General features: G+C 39.3%; 1 long non-coding RNA gene across 1 annotated transcript in view; it reads left to right on the forward strand.

Annotated features, from left to right (window-relative positions):
• LOC129530114 (uncharacterized) overlaps positions 1–14311 on the forward strand; it is a 127921-nt gene that overhangs the window by 90248 nt on the left and 23362 nt on the right. Inside the window, exon 3 of the long non-coding RNA XR_008675662.2 lies at positions 5110–5297. This is a non-coding gene — a long non-coding RNA (uncharacterized lncRNA). The remainder of the gene's footprint in view (positions 1–5109; positions 5298–14311) is intronic.

Raw genomic sequence — 14311 nt, forward strand, 5'->3', positions numbered from 1 at the left:
TTTGAAAGGATGAACAAAATTGACAAACCTCTAGCAAGACTAATAAAGAAGAAAAGAGAGAAGAATCAAGTAGTCACAAAAAAAAATGATAAAGGGGATATCACCACTGATCCCACAGAAGTCCAAACTACCATCAGAGAATACTATAAACACCTCTATGCAAATAAACTAGAAAATCTAGAAGAAATGGATAAATTCCTCGACACATACACCCTCCCAAGACTAAGCTAGGAAGAAGTTGAATCTCTGAATAGACCAATAAGAGGCCCTGAATTTGAGGCAATACTTAATAGCTTACCAACCGAAAAGTCCAGGACCAGATGGATTCACAGCCGAATTCTACCTGAGGTACAAAGAGGAACTGGTACCATTCCTTCTGAAACTATTCCAATCAATAGAAAGTAAGGGAATCCTCCCTAACTCATTTTATGAGGCCAGCATCATCCTGATACCAAAGCCGGGCAGAAACAAAACAAAAGAGAATTTTAGACCAATATCCCAGATGAACATCGTTGCAAAAATCCTCAATAAAATACTGGCAAACCGAATCCAGCAGCATGTCAAAAAGCTTATCCACCATGATCAAGTGGGCTTCATCCCTGGGATGCAAGGGTGGTTCAACATACGCAAATCAATAAATGTAATCCAGCATATAAACAGAACCAAAGACAAAAACCACATGATTATCTCAATACATGCAGAAAAGGCCTTTGACAAAATTCAACATCCCTTCATGCTAAAAACTCTCAATAAATTAGGTATTGATGGGAAATATCTCAAAATAATAAGAGCTATCTATAACAAACCCGCAGCCATTATCATACTGAATGGGCAAAAACTGGAAGCATTCCCTTTGAAATCTGGCACAAGACACGGATGCCCTCTGTCACCACTACTATTCAATATTCTGTTGGAATTTCTGGCCTGGGCAATCAGGCAGGAGAAGGAAATAAAGGGTATTCAATTAGGAAAAGAGGAAGTCAAATTGTCGCTCTTTGCAGATGACATGATTGCATATCTAGAAAACCCCATCGTCTCAGCCCAAAATCTCCTTAAGCTGATAGGCAACTTAGCAAAGTCTCAGGATACAAAATCAATGTGCAAAAATCACAAGCATTCTTACACATCAATAACAGTCAAACAGAGAGCCAAATCATGAGTGAACTCCCATTCACAATTGCTTCAAAGAGAATAAAATACCTAGGAATCCAACTTACAAGGGATGTGAAGGACCTCTTCAAGGAGAACTACAAACCACTGCTCAATGAAATAAAAGAGGATACAAAGAAATGGAAGAACATTCCATGCTCATGGGTAGGAAGAATCAATATCGTGAAAATGGCCATACTGCCCAAGGTAATTTATAGATTCAATGTCATCCCCATCAAGCTACCAATGACTTTCTTCACAGAATTGGAAAAAACTACTTTAAGGTTCATATGGAACCAAAAACGAGCCTGCACTGCCAAGTCAATCCAAAGCCAAAAGAACAAATCTGGAGGCATCACACTCCCTGACTTCAAACTATACTACAAGGCTACAGTAACCAAAACAGCATGGTACTGGTACCAAAACAGAGATATAGACCAATAGAAAAGAACAGAGCTCTCAGAAATAATGCCACATATCTACAACTATCTGATCTTTGACAAACCTGACAAAAACAAGAAATGGGGAAAGGATTCCCTATTTAATAAATGGTGCTGGGAAAACTGGCTAGCCACATGTAGAAAGCTGAAATTGGATCCCTTCCTTGCACCCTATACAAAAATTAATTCAAGATGGATTAAAGACTTAAATGTTAGACCTAAAACCATAAAAACCCTAGAAGAAAACCTAGGCAATACCATTCAGGACATAGGCATGTGTAAGGACTTCATGACTAAAACACCAAAAGCAATGGCAACAAAAGCCAAAATTGACAAATGGGATCTAATTAAATTAAAGAGCTTCTGCACAGCAAAAGAAACTACCATCGGAGTGAACAAGCAACCTACAGAATGGGAGAAAATTTTTGCAATCTAGTCATCTGACAAAGGGCTAATATCCAGAATCTACAATGAACTCAAACAAATTTACAAGAAAAAAACAAACAACCCCATCAAAAAGTGGGCAAAGGATATGAACAGACACTTCTCAAAAGAAGACATTTATGCAGCCAAAAGACACATGAAAAAATGGTCATCCTCACTGGCCATCAGAGAAATTCAAATCAAAACCCGAATGAGATACCATCGCACACCAGTTAGAGTGGTGATCATTAAAAAGTCAGGAAACAACAGGTGCTGGAGAGGATGTGAAGAAGTAGGAACACTTTTACACTGTTGGTGGGACTGTTAACCAGTTCAACCCTTGTGGAAGTCAGTGTGGCGATTCCTCAGGGATCTAGAACTAGAAATACCATTTGACCCAGCCATGCCATTACTGGGTATATACCCAAGGGATTATAAAACATGCTGCTATAAAGACACATGCACACGTATGTTTATTGCAGCACTATTCACAATAGCAAAGACTTGGAACCAACCCAAATGTCCAACAATGATAGACTGGATTAAGAAAATGTGGCACATATACACCATGGAATACTATGCAGCCATAAACAATGATGAGTTCATGTCCTTTGTAGGGACATGGATGAAGCTGGAAACCATCCTTCTCAGCCTACTATCGCATGGACAAAAAAGCAAACACCACATGTTCTCACTCATAGGTGGGAATTGAACAGTGAGATCACATGCACACAGGAAGGGGAACATCACACACCGAGACCTGTTGTGGGGTTGGGGGAGGGGGTAGGGATAGCATTAGGTGATATACCTAATGTTAAATGAAGAGTTAATGGGTGCAGCACACTAACATGGCACATGTATACATATGTAACAAACCTGCACATTGTGCACATGTACCCTAAAACTTAATGTGTAATAAAAAAAACTGCTATATGATCTAATAATTATATTTTTAGGGATTTATCACAGAGAAATGAAAACATGTTTACACAAAGTCCTGTGCATGAATGTTTGTAGCAACTTTACTTGTCATAACTCCAAATGGGAAACAACCTAGTTGTCCTTCAAAATGCAAATGGTTCAACAAACTGTTGAACCGTTCCGTACAATGGAATAAAAAGGAACAAACACACACCAACCGGCAACCTGGAGGAATCTTCAGAGAATTATGCTGAGTGAAATGAGCCAGTCCCAAAGATTACACGATGTGTGATTCCGTTTATATTACATTTCTGAAATGACGAAATTATGGAATTGGAGAAACGATTAGTTCTTTCCAGAGGTTAAGAAAGGGGTGGGAGCAGGAAGGAAGTTAGTATAGCTGTAGAAGAGCAACAGGAGGATCCCTGTGGCGATGGAATATTCTGTATCTCACTATTAATGTGAATATCCTGGTTGTGATATTGTACTGTAGTTTTGCAAAATTTTACCATTGGGGGAAACTGAATAAAGCGTACACAGGATCTCTGTGTAATCTTTGAATTATTTCTTACAACTGCATGTAACAACTGTCGTTTAACTAAACAGTAAACATTAATTTAAAATATGTATAACAAGGCCTCTACCCATTTGATTCCTCCATGCAACTCTTTGCGAATTCATTACAAGTTTCTTGTCAGTTGTTGATGGATTGATGAGCCATCTCTTTACGGTGTTGAGGATGGATTTTTGAGAGAATCAGAAAGTGGAACAGGGAAGAGAAATTAGGAGGCTACTTGATTTGCCATGACAGGCATCACAAAAGTAGAATAGACAGATGTCCCTGACTTATGATGACTCAACTTACAATTTCTCAACTTTCAGTTGCTTTTCTATGTATGATGGGGTTATGTTCAGAAAAATACAGCATATGTTGAAAATATCATCAGTCAGACTGTACAGAGGTGGATTGCTGTGCATTATGCATTTGTGTATGACTGTGTCCAGTGACTGGGAGTAGATCTGGAGGCATCAACACAGGGAATAAACCAGGATGTAGAGGAGAAAGAGGGAAAACCTCTATGCCACTAACTGTAATATTTATTGGAAATCTTCTTTCCATTGTCTCTTAGAGATAAAGGCCAGGCTCAGATATTTCCTGAATAATTCTGGCTCTTGCGATTATTTGTTAGGCAACGCAGCCTCCAGTGTCAGAATTGCTGTACTGCACCTTGAATTATGAAGACACTGCCCAGGTGCAGATTGACAGGGTGTCTTAGGCCATTCTCACATTACTATAAAGAAATACCTAAGACTGGGTAATTTATAAAGAATAGAGGTTTTATTGGCTCATGGTTCTGCAGGCTGTGCAGGAAGCTTGGTGCTGGCATCTGCTTGGCTTCTGAGGAAGCCTCAGGAAACTTATGATCATGGTGGAAGGTGAAGGGGAAGCAGGCACGTCTTAGATGGCAGGAGCAGGAGTAAGAGAGGGCGAGGGAGGTGCTACACACTTTTAAACAACTAGATCTCATGAGAACTGACTCACTGTCATGAGAACAGCACCAAGGTGATGGTGCTAAACCACTGTGAGAAATCTACCCCCATGATCTAGTCACCTTCCCACCTCCATCATTGGGGATTACAACTGAACATGATATATTACAGGGACCGGAGCCAATTACTTACAGGACTAGTTACATCTTCCTGTTTTGAATTGAGACAGATGCAGAGTCAGGTTTCAGGACTTTATCCTGGCTATTGTGGTATTCAGGAAACAGCTGGATCTGATCAAGGTTGTGTATAAAAACAAGGTGCAGAAACCATTTCAAATAAAGATTGGGTGGGGCTACAGTGCTTATGTTCAGTCTGGGTGTTGAAGGAAATTATTGAATCTTTATGTTGGGTGTTGGGGCTTCCATGCTTCCATACCATACAGACCCCAGTGGTGGAGCTGGGGTATAGAGTGGTATAGCCCTGGCAGCATAATTGGGGTTCATGCCTCTGCCATTGTTGGTGCTGGTCAGGCTGTGGTTTATAATCAGGCCTGGTTGTGTGGCAGAACCCATAAGACAGGTTCATTACGAGGGGTGTCGGATGTCAGATGTGCAGACATGTACAAACATTTTTCTTTGTGAAGCTTTGTGGTCTAATATACCTGTCCTCTTGTTTGTTGTCACAGATGCTGGAAGGAGTGGAGGAAGAAGTTTAATTACCATATACAGCTCTTCCATATGCAAGGTCTCTGGGGCAAAACTGTCATTCTGTCTGAAGCCAGACCCTCAATGTCAGACTAAGAGAGTCGGATGGAGACTACATCTTCTCTGTGTGTTGCAATGGGAGGACTTCTCTCCACCGAGTTTAGTGAGGGTAAGGTGCCAGGAAAAGTGATCATATTCATTCTTATGTTTGTAAAAGAATGATTGTTCACATATCTCTAAAAAGACCAAAACTGTGTATGTTGCAATGGGAAGACTTCCCCCAACCAAGTTTAGTGAGGGTAAGGTACCTGGAAAAGAGATAATATTCATTCTTATGTCTGTAAAAGAGTGATTGTTCACATATCTCTAGGAAGACCAAAAGCTTCTCCCAGCCAGTGATCTGCTTTTCCCTCTGCATTTATTCCTAGTGGTACTTAATCCAGCCTCCTCTCTCACCCAGGACTTGCTGCCTCCTACATTCTTATCTCTCAGAGACTGCAGGGATAAATATCCAGCTTCTATGTGCCAGAACCTGGGGCACCAGGGAAGAATCTATACAAAGGCCACAAAAAGCACTAAAGCTCAAGAAAATGAATTCTGATGTCATACTAGGAAAGAAGATAGGCCATGTTAATCACATGATAATTGAGTGGAGTAAGAGAATTTCCAATCAGAGGCTTCATTGTGTGACTCAGGGGCCGTTTTCAGGAAAGAAGTCATAGTCATTCTGGAAGGAGCATGAATGGTGTGGAGCTGTGTTTTGTGCTTGAAAGAATAGATGGGAATCAGAACCTGGTGGCCAATGTGTGCTCAGCAGAGATATTTTCTGCTTTATCTCTTGGTCAAAGGGTTGTGGGCAAGAGAGTGAAAGATACATTATAACTTAGATCTGTGGTTTAAAAATATCAGTTTAAGAATGATATATTTTAAAAGATGCATTGGAGGGAGTAAGAAGTGCTAAGTAGATGAAATACTTTTTAAAATTCTAGGTAAGACATGATAATGTGGAAGTATTAGCCAGTGAGACATTACAGACTTATGATCTATATGAGTTTCTTACTGGATTGTGAGATGGTGAGAGTGATTTCACAGTCAATGCTGAAAGGTATTGGTGCCATTAACAAGAAGGGGAACGACGGGGGATAGGTATGGGAGAAACAACACTTTGTATTACTATATTCCTGTTTTCCTTGGCAGAACTTGAAGCTTATTTCATAAAATTTCTACATTTTTTCCAAACAAGTGTTCTGTTTGTTACATGACCGTGTTAGGCTTTTTGTTTTGTTTTGTTTCTTTTTCTTTTTGCTTTTTTGTTTTAGTTTTATTGTTTGTTTTGTTTTTTAATTTTAATTTTTAAAATTTTTTTTATATGTTATTGGGGTACAGGTCTTGTTTGGTTACATGAGTAAGTTCTTTAGTGGTGATTTGTGAGATTTTGGTGCACCCATCACTGGAGCAGTATACACTGCACCATATTTGTAGTCTTTTATCCCTCACACCATTCCCACCCTTCCCCTAAGTCCCCAAAGTCCATGGCATCATTCTTATACCTTTGCGTCCTCATAGCTTAGCTCCCACATATCAGTGAGAATGTATGATGTTTGGTTTTTTATTCCTGAGTTACTTTACTTAGAACTATAGTCTCTAATCTCATCCAGGTCACTGCAAATGCTGTTAATTCATAATTCATTCCTATTTATGGCTGAGTATTATATATATATATGCCACAATTTTCTTTATCCACTCATTGATTGATGGGCATTGGGGTTGTTTCCACGATTTTACAATTGAGAATTGTGCTGCTATAAACATGGGTGTGCAAGTATCTTTTTCGAATAATGACTTATTTTCCTCTGGGTAGATACCCAGTAGTGGGATTGCTGGATCAAATGGTAGTTCTACTTTTTGTTCTATAAGGAATCTCCACACTGTTTTCCATAGTGACTGTACTAGTTGACATTCCCACCAGCAGTGTAGAAGTGTTCCTTGATCATTACATCAATGCCAACATCTACTGTTTTTTTTTATTTTTTGATTATGGCCACTCTTGCAGGAGTAAAGTGGTATCACATTGTGGTTTTGATTTGCATTTCCCTGATCTTCAGTGATGTTGAGCATTTTTTTATATGTTTGGTGGCCATTAGTATATCTTCTTTTGATTATTATCTATTCATGTCCTTAGCCCACTTTTTGATGAGATCGTTTGTTTTTTTCTTGCTGATTTGTTTGACTTCATTGTAGATTCTGGATATTGGGCCTTTGTCAGATGTATAGATTGTGAAGATTTCCTCCCACTTTGTGGGCTGTTTGTTTACTCTGCTGACTGTTCCTTTTGCTGTGCAAAAGCTCTTTAGTTTAATTAGGTCCCAACTATTTATCTTTGTTTTTATTGCATTTGCTTTGGATTCCTGGTCATGAAATCCTTGCTTAAGCCAATACCTAGAAAGGTTTTTCCATTGTTATCTTCTAAAATATTTATAGCTTCGGGTCTTATGTTTAAGTTCTTAATCCATCTTGAGTTGATTTTTCTATAAGGTGATAGATAAGGATGCAGTTTCATTCTCCTACATGTGGCTAGCCAAGTATCCAGCACCATTAGTTGAAAAGGGCGTCCTTTTCCCACTTTATATTTTTGTTTCCTTTGTCAAACATCAGTTGGCTATAAGTATTTGGGTTTATTTCGTTGTTCTCTATTCTGTTCCATTGGTCTATGTGCCTATTTTTATACCAGTGCCATACTGTTTTGGTACTACGGCCTTATATTATAGTTTGAAACCAGGTAGTGTGACGCCTCTAGATTTACTCTTTTTCCTTAATCTTGCTTTGGCTGTGTGGGCTATTTTTTGGTTCCATATGAATTTCAGAATTGTTTTTTCTAGCTCTGTGAAGAATGATGGTTTTATTTTGATGGGGATTGCATTGAATTTGTACATTGCTTTTGGCAGTATGGTCATTTTCACAACATTGATTCTACCCATCCATGGGCATGGGATGTGTTTCCATTTGTTTGTGTTGTCTGTGATTTGTTTCAGCAATGTTTTGTGGTTTTCCTTATAAAGGTCTTTCAACTCCTTGGTTAGGTATATTCCTGAGTATTTTTTTTTTTTGCAGCTATTGTAAAAGGGGTTGAGTTCTTGATTTGATTCTCAGCTTGGTTACTGTTGGTATATAGAAGAACTACTGATTTGTGTACCTTAATCTTGTATCTGGAAACTTTGCTGAATTCTTTTATCAGTTCTAGGAGATTTTCGGAAGAGTCCTTAGGGTTTTCAGGTAAACAAGCATATCTTCATCAGACAGGGACAGTTTGTCTTCCTCTTTACCAATTTGGATGCCCTTTATTTATTGTTCTTGTCTGATTACTCTGGCTAGGACTTCCAGTACTATGTTGAAGAGGAGTGGTGAGAGTGAGCATGCTTGTGTTGTTCCCATTCTCAGAGGGAATGCTTTCAACTTTTCCCCATTCAGTATTATGTTGGCTGTGGGTTTGTCATAGATGGCTTTTATTACATTAAGGTATGTCCCCTGCATGCCGATTTTTCTGAGGGTTTAATCGTATAGGGATGCTGGATTTTGTTGAATGCTTTCTCTACATCTATTGAGATTATCATTTGATTTTTGTTTTTAATTATTTTTATGTGGTGTATCACATTTATTGACTTGCATATGTTAAATCATTCCTGTTATGAAAACCACTTTATCATGGTGGATTATCTTTTTGATATGTTTTTGGATTTGGTTAGCTAGTGTTTTGTTAAGAATTTTAGCATCAACATTCCTTAAAGATATCTGTCTGTACTTTTCTTTATTGGTTGTGTCCTTTCCTGATTTTGGTATTAGGGTGATGCTGGCTTCATAGAATGAATTAGTGAGGGTTCCTTCTTTTTCTATCTTGTGGAATAGTGTCAAAAGGATTGGCATCAATTCTTCTTTGCATGTCTTGTAGAATTCTGCTGTGAATCTATCTGGTCCTGGACTTTTTTTTGTTGGTAATTTTTAAACTACCATTTCAATCTCACTGCTTGTTATTGGTCTATTCAGGGTATCAATTTCTTCCTGATTTACACTAAGAGGGTTGTATTTTTCCGGAATTTATCCATCTCTTCTAGGTTTTATAGTTTATGTACATAAAGGTGTTCATAATAGCCTTAAATGATGTTTTCTATTTCAGTGGTGTCAGTTGTAATATCTCATATTTCATTTCTTCCTGAGGTTATTTGCATTTTTCTCTCTTCTTAGTTAGTCTTGCTAATGGTCTATCCATTTTATTTATCTTTTCAAAGACCAGCTTTTTGTTTCATTTATCTTTTGTGGAGTTTTGTTTGTTTGTTTCAGTATCATTTAGTTCTGCTCTGATCTTGGTTATGTCCTTTCTTCTGCTGGGTTTGGGTTTCGTTTATTCTTGTTTCTCCAGTTCCTTGAGGTATGACCTTAGATTGTCTCTTTGTGCTCTTTTGGACTTTTTGATGTAGGTGTTTAGGGCTCTGAACTTTCCTCTTAGCACAGCCTTAGCTGTATCCCAGAGGTTTTGATAGGTTGTGTTTTTTGTTTTTATTTATTTTTATTTTTTGAGAGGGAGTCTCGCTCACTTGCCCAGGCTGGACTGCAGTGGCGCGATCTCAGCTCACTGCAAGCTCCGCCTCCCAGGTTCATGCCATTGTCTTGCCTCAGTCTCCCGAGTAGCTGGGACTACAGGCACCCACCACCATGCCTGGCTAATTTTTTTTTTTCGTATTTTTAGTAGAGACGGGGTTTCACCATGTTAGCCAGGATGATCTCGATCTCCTGACCTTGTGATCCACCCACCTTGGCCTCCCAAAGTGCTGGGATTATAGGCGTGAGCCACTGCGCCTGGCCTAGGTTGTGTTGTTATTGTCATTCAGTTCAAAGAAATTTTTAAATTTCCATCTTGATTTTGTTTGACCCAGTGCTCACTCAGGAGCAAGTTATTTAATATCGATGTATTTGCGTGGTTTTGAAGGTTCCTTTTGGAGTTTATTTCCAGTTTTTTTCCACTATAGTGTGAGACAGTGCTTGATATAGTTTCAATTTTCTTAAATTTATCAAGCCTCCTTTTATGTCCTATTATATGGTCTATCTTGGAGAAAGTTCCATGCATTGTTGAATTGAACGTGTATTCTGTAGTTGTTGGATAAAATGTTCTGTATATATCTGTTAAGTCCATTTGTTACAACGTATAGTTTAAATCCATTGTTTCTTTTTTGACTTTCTGTCTTGATTGACCTGTCTACTGCTGTCAGTGAAGTATTGAAGTCCCTCACTATAATTGTATTGCTATCTCATTTCTTAGGTCTATTAGTAATTGTTTTATAAACTTGGGAGGTCCAGTGTTAGGTGCATATATATTTAGGTTTGTGATACTTTCCTGTTGGACAAGGCCTTTTACCATTATATAATGTCCCTCTTTGTCTCTTTCAACTGCTGTGGCTTTAAAGTTTGTTTTGTCTGATGTAAGAATAGCTCCCCTGCTCGCTTTTGGTGTCCATTTGCACAAAATGCCTTTTTCCACCCCTTTACTTTAAATTTTTGTGAGTCCTTATGTGTTATGTGAGTCTCCTGAAGGCAGCAGATGATTGGTGAGTTCTTATTCATTCTCCGGTACTGTATCTTCTAAATGGAGCATTTAGGCCATTTACATTCAATGTTAGTATTGAAATGTGAGGTACTGTTGCATTCATCAGGCTCTTTGTTGCCTGTGTACTTTGTTTTGTTTGTTTTTGCTTTTTAACTTGTATTTTTATTTTACAGGTCCTGTGTGATTTATGCTTTAAAGTCGTTCTGTTTTGATGTGTTTCCAGGATTTGTTTCAAGATTTAGAGCTCCTTTTAGCAGTTCCTGTAGTAGTTGTTTGGTAATAGCAAATTATCTCAGCATTTGTTCATCTGAAAATGACTGTATCTTTCCTTCATATATGATGCTTAGTTTCACAGATACAAAACTCTTGACTGATAATTGTTTTGTTTGAGGAGGCTGAAGATAGGGCCCCAATCCCTTCTGGCTTCTGGGGTTTCTGGCAGAAATCTGCTGTTAATCTGATAGGCTTTCCTGTATTGTTTACCTCGTGCTTCTGTCTCACAGACCTTAAGATTCTTTCCTTTGTCTTAACTTTGGATAACCTGATGACAATGTGCCTAGGTGAAGATCTTTTTGCAATGAATTTCCCAGGTGTTCTTTGTGCTTCTTGTAATTGCATGTCTAGGTCTCTAACAAGGCCACAGAAGTTTTCCTTGATTATTCCCCCAAATATGTTTTGCAAGGTTTTAGAATTGTCTTCTTTCTCAGGTACACCAGTTATTCTTAGGTTTAGTCATTTAACATAATTCCAGACTTCTTGGAGGCTTTGTTCATATTTTCTTATTCTTTTTTCCTTGTCTTTGTCGGATTGGGCTAATTCAAAGACCGTGTCGTTGATCGCTAAATTTCTTTATTCTACTTGTTCAATTCTATTGCTGAGACTTTCCAGAGAATTTCGCATATCTAAAAGTGTATTCTGCGTTTCCTGAATTTTTTATTGCTTTTTCTTTAAGCTATCTATTTCCTTGAATATTTCTCCCTTCACTTCTTGTATAATTTTTTTGGATTTCCTTGCATGGGGCTTTGCCTTTCTCTGGTCCCTCTGTGATTAGCCTAATAACTAACCTCCTGAATTCTTTTTTAGATAAATGGAGGATTTCTTCTTAGTTTGGATCCACTGTTGGTGAACTAGTGTGATTTTTGGGGGGTACTAACAAGCCTTGTTTTGTCATATCACCAGGGTTGGTTTTCTTGTTCCTTTTCATTTGGGTAGGCTCTGTCAGAGGGAAGATCTATGTCACGCACATCCATGTGAAGAGAGTCCACCAAGCAGGCTTTGTGTGAGCAATAAAGCTGTTTATTTCACCTGAGTGCAGGAGGGCTGAGTCCAAAAAAAGGAGTCAGCAAAGAGAGATAGGGGTGGGGCAGTTTTATAGGACTGGAGTAAGCAGTGGAAAGTTGCAGTTAAAGGTGGTTATCAATTGTCAGCAGAGGAGGGAGTCACAGGGTGCATGGTAGGGAGATCATAAGACTCATTGCCCAGAAGAATGTCACGAAGTTGATTGATCAGTTGGGGCAGGGCAGGAACAAGTCAATGGAATGTTGTAAGGTTGGTCAGTCAATTAAGACAGGAGCTGGCTGTTTTACTTCTCTTGTAGTTTTGGGTTGCCCCAGACTTCTTGGCTCCCGCAGGCCATCTGGACATATATGTGCAGGTCACAGGGATTACAATGGCTGAGCTTCGGCTCAGAGGCCTGACATTCCTGTCTTTTTATTTATAAAATATAAAGTTATAATAAAAGATAAAGAAAATATAAGTTTTACTGGGGATTATTGGGGTAGGGGCGATGTTTCTTGGGACTGCTTCAAGCGTGACCAGGAACTGCATGGACACCTTAAAAAATTTTTATAATGAGTTACAAGGAATAGGAATTTAGGCTGTTGGGAGATCTTGGGGCAGAGGATGGTACCGTGGGGTTGTTAAAAGTAGCATTTGTCGTATAGGATGATTGGTAATGATCTGAATGTGGTTTTGTATGAATTGAGAAACCAAACAGAAGACACAAGGCCTGAATAAGAGAAGGAGAAACACAGGTACCAGGCGACTAAGAATAGGGAGGAGCCAAGACACCCAGTTAGAAAGTGTCCAGGTGGATCCACTGTAATTATTTGCCTGGCTGCCAAGTTTTTGGGCATCTTTAAGCTTTTTTATGTTGTCATATAGCAGGCTGGATTGTTTTAGATAAAAACAAAATTGTTCATTTAAAAATACACAGAGTCCTCCTTTTTCAGCAGTGAGTAGGTCAAGTCCTCGGCGACTTTGAAGGAGAACTGCGGCTCAGGAGTCAACCTGGGCCTGAAGGACTGATAAAGTTTGTGATTTATCTGTAATGCTAGTAGAAAAGTTATTAGAAAGGCTACAGAAGGCTGTGATAGAAGTTGAAACCCCTGCTATTCCAGCTCCAAGGGCAGTAGTGGAAGCAGAAAGTCCTAAGTCTACAAGTAGAGGGATTAGAGAAATAATTCTTTTTTGTCTGGTTGGTGTCATGCGGGGGACAGGAAGTTGCATGGTCTTATTTGAAAATTGAATTTTGGGAACAAGAAAAACTAGTGTACATGTACCTATCCAATTAGCAGGTAGACATGTAGGTGGAGGAGCCGCAGAGGAAGGAAAGACCTTTGTAAGGCAAAACCGGAAATGTAAAGTGAAAAGATGAGAGGAAGCACCAAAAGAGGTTTCTTGCACCTAGACTCTTAGGGATTTAGCGAAAGCAGCACGTTAGAGGTTGTAATGGGGATTGATGGGGCAACTGGGTAGAGGGGGAGGTTCTATTTTTATGGTGTATGAGTAAGCTCATAATGACTACGAGTAACCTTTCACTGCTATTCATGGGGCTGGTTATAAGCAAGCAAGTGGAGGGGTTAGGAGGAGATTCCAAAGAACAAGGGGAAGGTAGCCAAGGATGGAGTGAAATGCAGGGCAAATGTCTTAAAGGAAATGACAGATTCTAAGAGGCGGGCTAGTGGCTTGTAACCCACATGGAAGAGGTTATGAAAGGACGATAGAGTGGAATGAGCCTGTGAAGCTGGAAAGAGGTGTTTTCCTTGGTCTAAGAACCATTTGCCTTGAGTGGGGAGGGATTTATAGGTGGAAACTTCAGTGGGAGAGTAAGTAGGAGTGACTAATGAGAAAGAGAGAAACTGGCCGTGAGGGACAGAAGTAGGAATACTGGCTCCTTCTTTAGCTGTCTTATCAGCGTAATTGTTGCCTTGAGCAATGGGGTCTGAGGTCCTTTGATGGCCTTTGCAGTGAATGGCTCCACCTTCCTTTGGAAGTAAAGCGTCCTTGCGAAGAGTTTTTATTAAAGAGGCATTAATGATGGAGGACCCTTGCTAACTAGGAAACTTCTTTCAGCCCGTATGGTGGTGCAGGACGTCAGAGGCATATTTAAAGCCAGTATAAATATTGACACGGAATCCTTTTGCAAGAGTGAGGGCTCAAGTTAAGGCAATGAGTTAGGCTTGCTGAGAGGTAGTGGAGTGGACCAGAGCAGTAGCCTCAATGATAGATGTATAAGATACTATATCATAGCCTGCCTTTTCTGGTGAGTGGTGATTAGGCCTGGTGGAACTGCCATCAATAAACCA

This window comes from Gorilla gorilla, chromosome X (genome assembly GCF_029281585.2).
Source record: "Gorilla gorilla gorilla isolate KB3781 chromosome X, NHGRI_mGorGor1-v2.1_pri, whole genome shotgun sequence".
Lineage (NCBI taxonomy): Eukaryota > Metazoa > Chordata > Mammalia > Primates > Hominidae > Gorilla > Gorilla gorilla.